The sequence below is a fragment of the Sorex fumeus genome, unplaced genomic scaffold, assembly GCF_029834395.1.
Source record: "Sorex fumeus unplaced genomic scaffold, SorFum_2.1 ptg000142l, whole genome shotgun sequence".
Taxonomy (NCBI): Eukaryota; Metazoa; Chordata; class Mammalia; order Eulipotyphla; family Soricidae; genus Sorex; species Sorex fumeus.
The window spans coordinates 874998-882011 of NW_026606199.1; the positions used below are offsets into that span (position 1 = coordinate 874998).

At 45.1% G+C, this 7014-nt stretch overlaps 1 pseudogene; it reads left to right on the forward strand.

The window, feature by feature from the left end:
- Positions 1-226: 226 nt before the first annotated feature.
- Positions 227-3242, forward strand: LOC130015959 (rRNA-processing protein FCF1 homolog; annotated as a pseudogene).
- The last annotated feature ends 3772 nt before the right edge of the window (positions 3243-7014 follow it).

Sequence of the window (7014 nt, forward strand, 5' to 3'; positions counted from 1 at the left end):
TGGGTACTTGATCATTGTATAACTGAAACCCCACCACAAAAATTTGTAAGTCTATAACTGTACCTCATGGTGTTTCACTAATAATAAATAAATAAATAAATAAAATTAAAATTGGTAATCAAAAGCAAAAAAAAAAAACTCTTTGATGCTCAGAAGTAAAAAAAAAAATTAAGGATGGCATGGTGTGAACATGAGGAAACAAAAGAAGACAAGTATGCGACTATGAATGAATGCTTCGTCTCAGAGGCCAGAGGCTGAAAGCAAAGGATTAAATCCTAAAAAAAAAGTAAAGAAAGATCCCAGTGCACTGAAGGAGAACTCACCCAGCCCCCTTCTTGCTTATTTTTCCAACATAACGCACGGCTGGGCCACTGTACTCTGCACTCCTGGTTGAGACTGACCTTATCAACTTTTCCATTAAAGCCAAATTGGACTCAGTACAATCAAGGATGGATTGTCTGTATTCCAAGTGCATCCCTTGTGTAACTGTGTCATGGCTGAGATTGAGAAATCAGGGCAGAAGTATCAGGAGCCCTCGGGATTGCCAAGGATCCAAGATTTGAACAATTCCCATGTACACACCACGGGACCTATGGAGATGACTGCTTAGTACAACAAGCAACTCTGTTACACAATGCTGCATTGTGGCCACAGTTGGCTCAGACCTGAAAAGAAGGATTAGAAAGACCCCCGCAGTTCCCATCATGGACATCTTTAATTATAGGGACAATACTGAGCGGGGTCCAGATGGTTCTAGTTCTTTTTTTTTTTTTTCATTTATTTTGCTTCTTTGGGTCACACCCAGCGATGCTCAGGGTTTACTCCTGGCTCTGCACTCAGGAATTACTCCTGGTGATACTCAGGGGACCATATGGGATGCTGGGGATCGAACCCAGGCCAGTCGCATGCAAGGCAAACGCCCTCTCGCTGTACTATCGCTCCGGCCCCAGTTCTAGTTCTTTGTATTTATTTATTTTTTTATTTGTATTCTAGTTCTTGAAGACAAAATTTCTGCCTGCATTCAACTTTCTCTGTTGCTAGTTCACTAAACATACTTAAGCATGTCTATGAATTGTCATTCTGCTCACCCACTTGCCCTGTCATGGGCTGAGAATGGTGAAGTACATTCACTTTTTGATGTTTTGAAGATGATAATTTGGGAGCCGGGCTGGAGCGATAGCACAGCGGTAGTGCATTTGCCTTGCACACTGCCGACCTGGCTGACCCAGGTTCGATTCCTCTGCCCCTCTCGGAGAGCCCGGCAAGCTACCGAGAGTATCTCGCCCGCACGGCAGAGCCTGGCAAGCTCCCCGTGACGTATTCGATATGCCAGACACAGTAACAACAAAGTCTCCAATGGAGACGTTACTGGGCCCGCTCGAGCAAATCAATGAACAACGGGAGGACAGTGACAGTGAATTTGGGAGCCAGAGTGATAGTACAGTGGGTTCACATTTGCCTTGCACACAGCCACCTAGATTTGGTTCCTGTCACCCCACACGGTCCTCCCAGCCAGCAGTGACCTCTGGGAACAGAGACAGGAGTAAGCCCTGAGAACAGCAGGTCTGGCCTAAAAACAAAATACAAAATGAAAATTATATTTTCTATCATTACAAACTGTTGCATATTTATTTATAAATCATATGGTTGCTCACACACACAAAAATGACACTTTTTTCTTGTAAAGTTCTACCAGTGCCTTGTATATCATTAATATTAACCTCTCGTCAGATGGGTATTGGGTAAATAATTTTTCTCATTCTGTGGGCTTTTTATCTTGATCACCATTTCTTTTTCTTTTGTAGGAGTACTGCTATTTATTCAGCCACTGATTAGCTGATTAAATTGGGCATGAACTCCACCTTACTTTTTATGTTTCATAATTTTATTTATTTTTTTCTTCTTATATTTATTTATTGAATCACTGTGGGGAAAGTTACTAAGCTTTCAGGTTTCAGTCTTGGTCATACAATGATCAAACACCTCTCCCTTCACCAGTACAGAATTTTCACCACCAAGAACCCCAATATACCCCCCTCCCACCCTTCCCAATGCCTGTGAGGCAGATGATTTTCACTTAACTCTTCTCTACACTAATTACAGTCATTGTTTCGACCAAAGATCACCATTATTGTTTAGAATTCCCCCCCCCCCCCAACAATCAGAATTGCTGAAAAGGCATTGTGAAATACTTTGTTTTCTATAACTGGTTATGAGAATCATATAATGTCATGCGGCCACGATTTTGGATTTCTACAAAAGAGCCAGATAATTACGAGATTGGTTTCTGTGCGTCTGGTGTTATGGCTGTGCCGGAGAGCCGCTCGTGGGGGGCAACTCATGACCTCAGCAGGGTGTGAAGGACGAGCCAGTACCGCCCCCTTCCCATGAGACTGCAGTTGCCCCATCACTGCCAGCTCATACCTGGTTTTCCTATAAGCTCTGAGGCGGCGGCCACCTTGCTGCCGGGCGGGAAAAAGGCTGAAGGGAACAACACCCTTTCCCTCCTGGGGAGGCATGGCACTGTAGTTTAATGCGTGGTCCATTCACTTTTCTGCCGCCAGCTGCTGGGCTCTGGATTAAGTCCTTTTGCCTCTGGATCCATAGCCGTGCCAGAGAGCTGCTTGTGGGGGGCAACTCGTGACCTTGGTAGGGCGGATCACCATTTCTTTTGAGGAGCCGAAGATTCTTATATCCAAGGTCAGGGAAAACAGGGGCTAGGAGGATGGATCAACGGTTGGCAGCTACCACAGGTATGTTCAGGGGGGAGGGGGGATGGAGGGAAGTTAAGATAGAGAAGGGATCAGCATGACAGTAATAGTTGGAAATGACCACTTTGGACAGGAACTCAGTGTTGAAAGTAGGTAAAGGGATAGACATGATGACCTTTCAGTATCTGTATTGCAAAGCATAATGCCCAAAGGAAAGTGAGAGAGAAAGGAGAGAGAGAGAGAGAGAGAGAGAGAGAGAGAGAGAGAGAGAGAGAGAGAGAGAGTCTGACACAGAGGCAGGCTGAGACCAGGGGTGAAGGGAAACTGGGAATATTGGTGGTGGGAAATGTACACTGGTGAAGGCATGGGGGACGGGTGTTGGAACATTATATGACTGAAACCCAATCATGAAAAAAAGGGGAAAAAATAGAGGAAAAAAATAAGGAAAAACAATTAACAGACACTTCTCCAAAGAAGACAGGTGAATATGAAAAAAATGTTCGCCATCTCTTTTCAGGAAAATCCAAATGAAGAAGGCAATGAGATACTACTGCACACCAGTGAGAACAGCATGTATCAGAAAGGACAGAACGTGGAAAGAAAAGAATTCTCAAGCACTGGTGTTGAGAATGTTGTTTCAACCCTACAGAAAACACTGTGGAGATTCCTCCAAGATTACTAAATAAATAAGAGCTACCGTATAATCAAACCATATGACTCAGAGATCCTGCTGTTCAGTATCTACCCACAAGACGCAAAAGCATTCCTTCCAAAAGTTCCATGCGCACCTATATTGATTGCAGTCCTTAGTATGTAACCTGGTTACGGAAACAACCTCGGTGTCCAAAGACAAGAAAGTAGATTACAAAGCTTTGGTGTCTTTACACAGGGGAAATACTACTCAGGGACACAAATGACGAAATCATGTCATTCACTGCAACGTGAGAGGAACTGGAGGATCTGACACCAAGTGACGCCGGAGGCCAAGGCTGAGCTGTTCTCACTAATTTGTGGTCTACAGGATAATTTATCTGGGGAGATTAGAGGGAGAAGAGGTGGGGGAAACACTGAGCCTAGGTTACAGCAACAAAATCGCCAAGGAGAGAGAGACATGCAGAGGAAGAGAGCAAGAGGAAGAGGATGGAAGTAACAGGGGAGCAAGGGTCAGGGCCCTGGGCCCGTCTGTGGTGTAGAGGCACGGACCTGAATAGATGGAAATCACTAGATCCAATGGGACCTAAACATGGGGCCTGAACTATAATGGCTACACTTAAAAATATCTCTGTTAAGGGGACAGGATGTGGGAGGGGGAATCTGGGGTCAGATATGGGGGGATGGGCCTCTGGTGGTGTGTAGGATGACCTTGCTTTGACATTGCTTCGTCCTTTCTCCCTTGCCACAAGGAGCTTAGGTTTATCAGGTTGCACCCATCACAGTGCTCCCGAGTCACTCCCACTCCTTTGTTTATCTGTAACCACTTCTCTCTGCTCTCCTCCCCAACCAGTTCATCAGCTTTTCCCCCTAATCAGACTCTATTAATTTGTAAGGTCAGATCCTTCTAGGACACTGAAATTGTATTGCAAGTTAATAATACTGCCTTTCTCCTCTCCTTATGCCTCTTGAATAGTTTACTTTAAAGCAATGTCCTTTTTGTATAGATGCAGGAAGACCGTTAATATTATGCTCTGTAATTTAGGATTTAATTGGCTTTGAATATTATTCACTCCCGGGCATCTGCTTTCTCGACTTAAGCCTCAGTTGTCCTTAGTTCCTAACATCCCAGAAGCAGGGTCCCAAAAAGGGACTGAATGGACTCAGGGCAAGCGGTGAACTACCCTGGCATAGAAATGGGCCAGGCCAAAGTGCCACGATTCTTAACTATAAGTTAAGAGCTTGATCATAGACAAATGCTGTCATGATCCAAAAGTAACGAGGAGACGAGGACCCAGCTAGGAATAGGAAAGACTATCTGGCCTGAGCACTGTAGCCTGAGATCGAGATGGCCCTAGGAGAGCAATTCTATAAGCTTAAGTGTTTCTTACTGTCACTGTCCTCCTGTTGTTCATCGATTTGCTCGAGTGGGCCCAGTAACGTCTCCATTGGAGACTTTGTTGTTACTGTGTCTGGCATATCGAATACGTCATGGGGAGCTTGCCAGGCTCTGCCGTGCGGGCGAGATACTCTCAGTAGCTTGCCGGGCTCTCCGAGAGGGGTGGAGGAATCGAACTTGGGTTGGCCATGTTGGCTGCGTGCAAGGCAAACGCCCTACCGCTGTGCTATCGCTCCAGCCCCATTTCTTACTGCATCCATACAAAATGATTTTAATATTATGAATGCTTATACGTTTGTTGGACAAGGATAGGAGAAACACACCCCTGGGATTCCGCTCTAAGGTGGGTCGACCTGCTAATGAGAATCTGTGCTAGAAGTGGCTTTCCCCGAGGGAAAGAACTCTACCCCTATTGATTGGGACCACACCTATACATAATAGTTACCCCAACCCCTCATGGTTTGGGGATTTAACTAGACTGGAAGAGTGGCTGGGGGATCAGGATCCAGACTCCAGCAGGAGAAGGAGAAAGGGGATCCAGAGGCCCGAACCAGAAGGAGAATGAAGGGGGATTGAGGAGGAGAATGAAGTAGCATCGGGGAGGAGAAGGCAGAGGAGAGACAGGAGTGAAAGGAAAGAGAGGATTGGAATAAACTACAACGAAGACCAACCAGCCTGGCCCTCGTTCCTTCCTTCACCTGCCCATCGCCATCGACCTCCCCAGGGTGGGGAACCGTAGTGGGACTATCGAACGCAGGCAGCGGGAGAGATAGACCACTGCCATCTTTTTGAGTTTACACATCTGGCACCCCTGGGTGCTGTCTTTTTTAATTTACACAGTGGAGGGATTGGAGGTGGGAATATTGTATGCCTGCAAGACTACTGTAAACTACTATATGTCTAAGTAAACGTTCAAAATGCAGCCAACAACCAATTATAGAGGGAAATATATATGCATATTTTTTCCAGATACATATACGAAAGTTTGCTCAACCTACTCAACCTTTAACAACATGTGAGTGATATCCTAAAGAAGGTCTTAATGGCTCCTTCCAAAATAGAACAACCTTCACACTGTTTCCTCTGTAGATATTTTTGTAGCATTTTCAGCGGTTTTTCATAACAAACAATAAAGGTAAAAGGTAAAGGCCCTCCCGTTGATCGTCGATTTGCTCGAGCGGGCCCAGTAACGCCTCCATTGGAGACTTGGTTGTTACTGTGTCTGGCATATCGAATACTCTCGGTAGCTTGCCGGGCTCTCCGAGAGGGGCAGAGGAATCGAATTCGGGTTGGCCATGTTGGCCGCTTGTAAGGCAAACGCCCTACCACTGTGCTATCGCTCCAGCCCACTAATAATAAGGTAAAAAAAAGGTAAAGGCCCTCCCGTTGATCGTCGATTTGCTCGAGCGGGCCCAGTAACGTCTCCATTGGAGACTTTGTTGTTACTGTGTCTGGCATATCGAATACTCTCGGTAGCTTGCCGGGCTCTCCGAGAGGGGCGGAGGAATCGAACTCGGGTCGGCCCTGTTGGCCGCTTGTAAGGCGAACGCCCTACCCGCTGTGCTATCACTCCAGCCCCATAACAAACAATACAAAATATATTATTTTGGTTGTGCTTTGGGACAGGGCTTGGGGCTTGGGGTGGAAACACCCCAAATATGGTGGTGGGATTGGTGTTTGAATATTAAATGTAATCAAATATTGTAAACTACCTTATAAAATAAAAAATTTTGAAAATAAAATAAAATGAAACGCAGCCTAAGAGGTCGATCAAACAAGTTCACGCACCCCCAGTTCTGACCTTCCCCAAGTAGGAACAACTCAGATGCTCATCAGTAAATCATCATTTTTTTTTTAATAACAGAGTGTATCAGTACACAGATACAGCGATGCCACTGAAAAAGCAAACAAGTCTGTCATGCTGATACTGTAAGAACATTGTTGAGTATCAAAGGGACTGTCTAGAACATTCTCGATAGTCACAAGCAAATTTAAACTGTTTCTGTCTCTAAGCACATCTATATGATGGTAAATGCAGACTGAGAACAGAAGGTGGAATCACTTCTGGGCACGGGGTAGAGAGTGAGAAAATCTAGGGGCTCCTGCTTCTTCCAGGGTGTCTAAAATCCCGAAGTGAAATTAAAGATTGCCACCGAGTAACGATGTGATTTTTAAAACTCCCCCAGAAGTTTAAAGTAATTTTTAAAGTCGGTCACACTTTTACTTCAAATACACCGCCTTATCATTGCATAT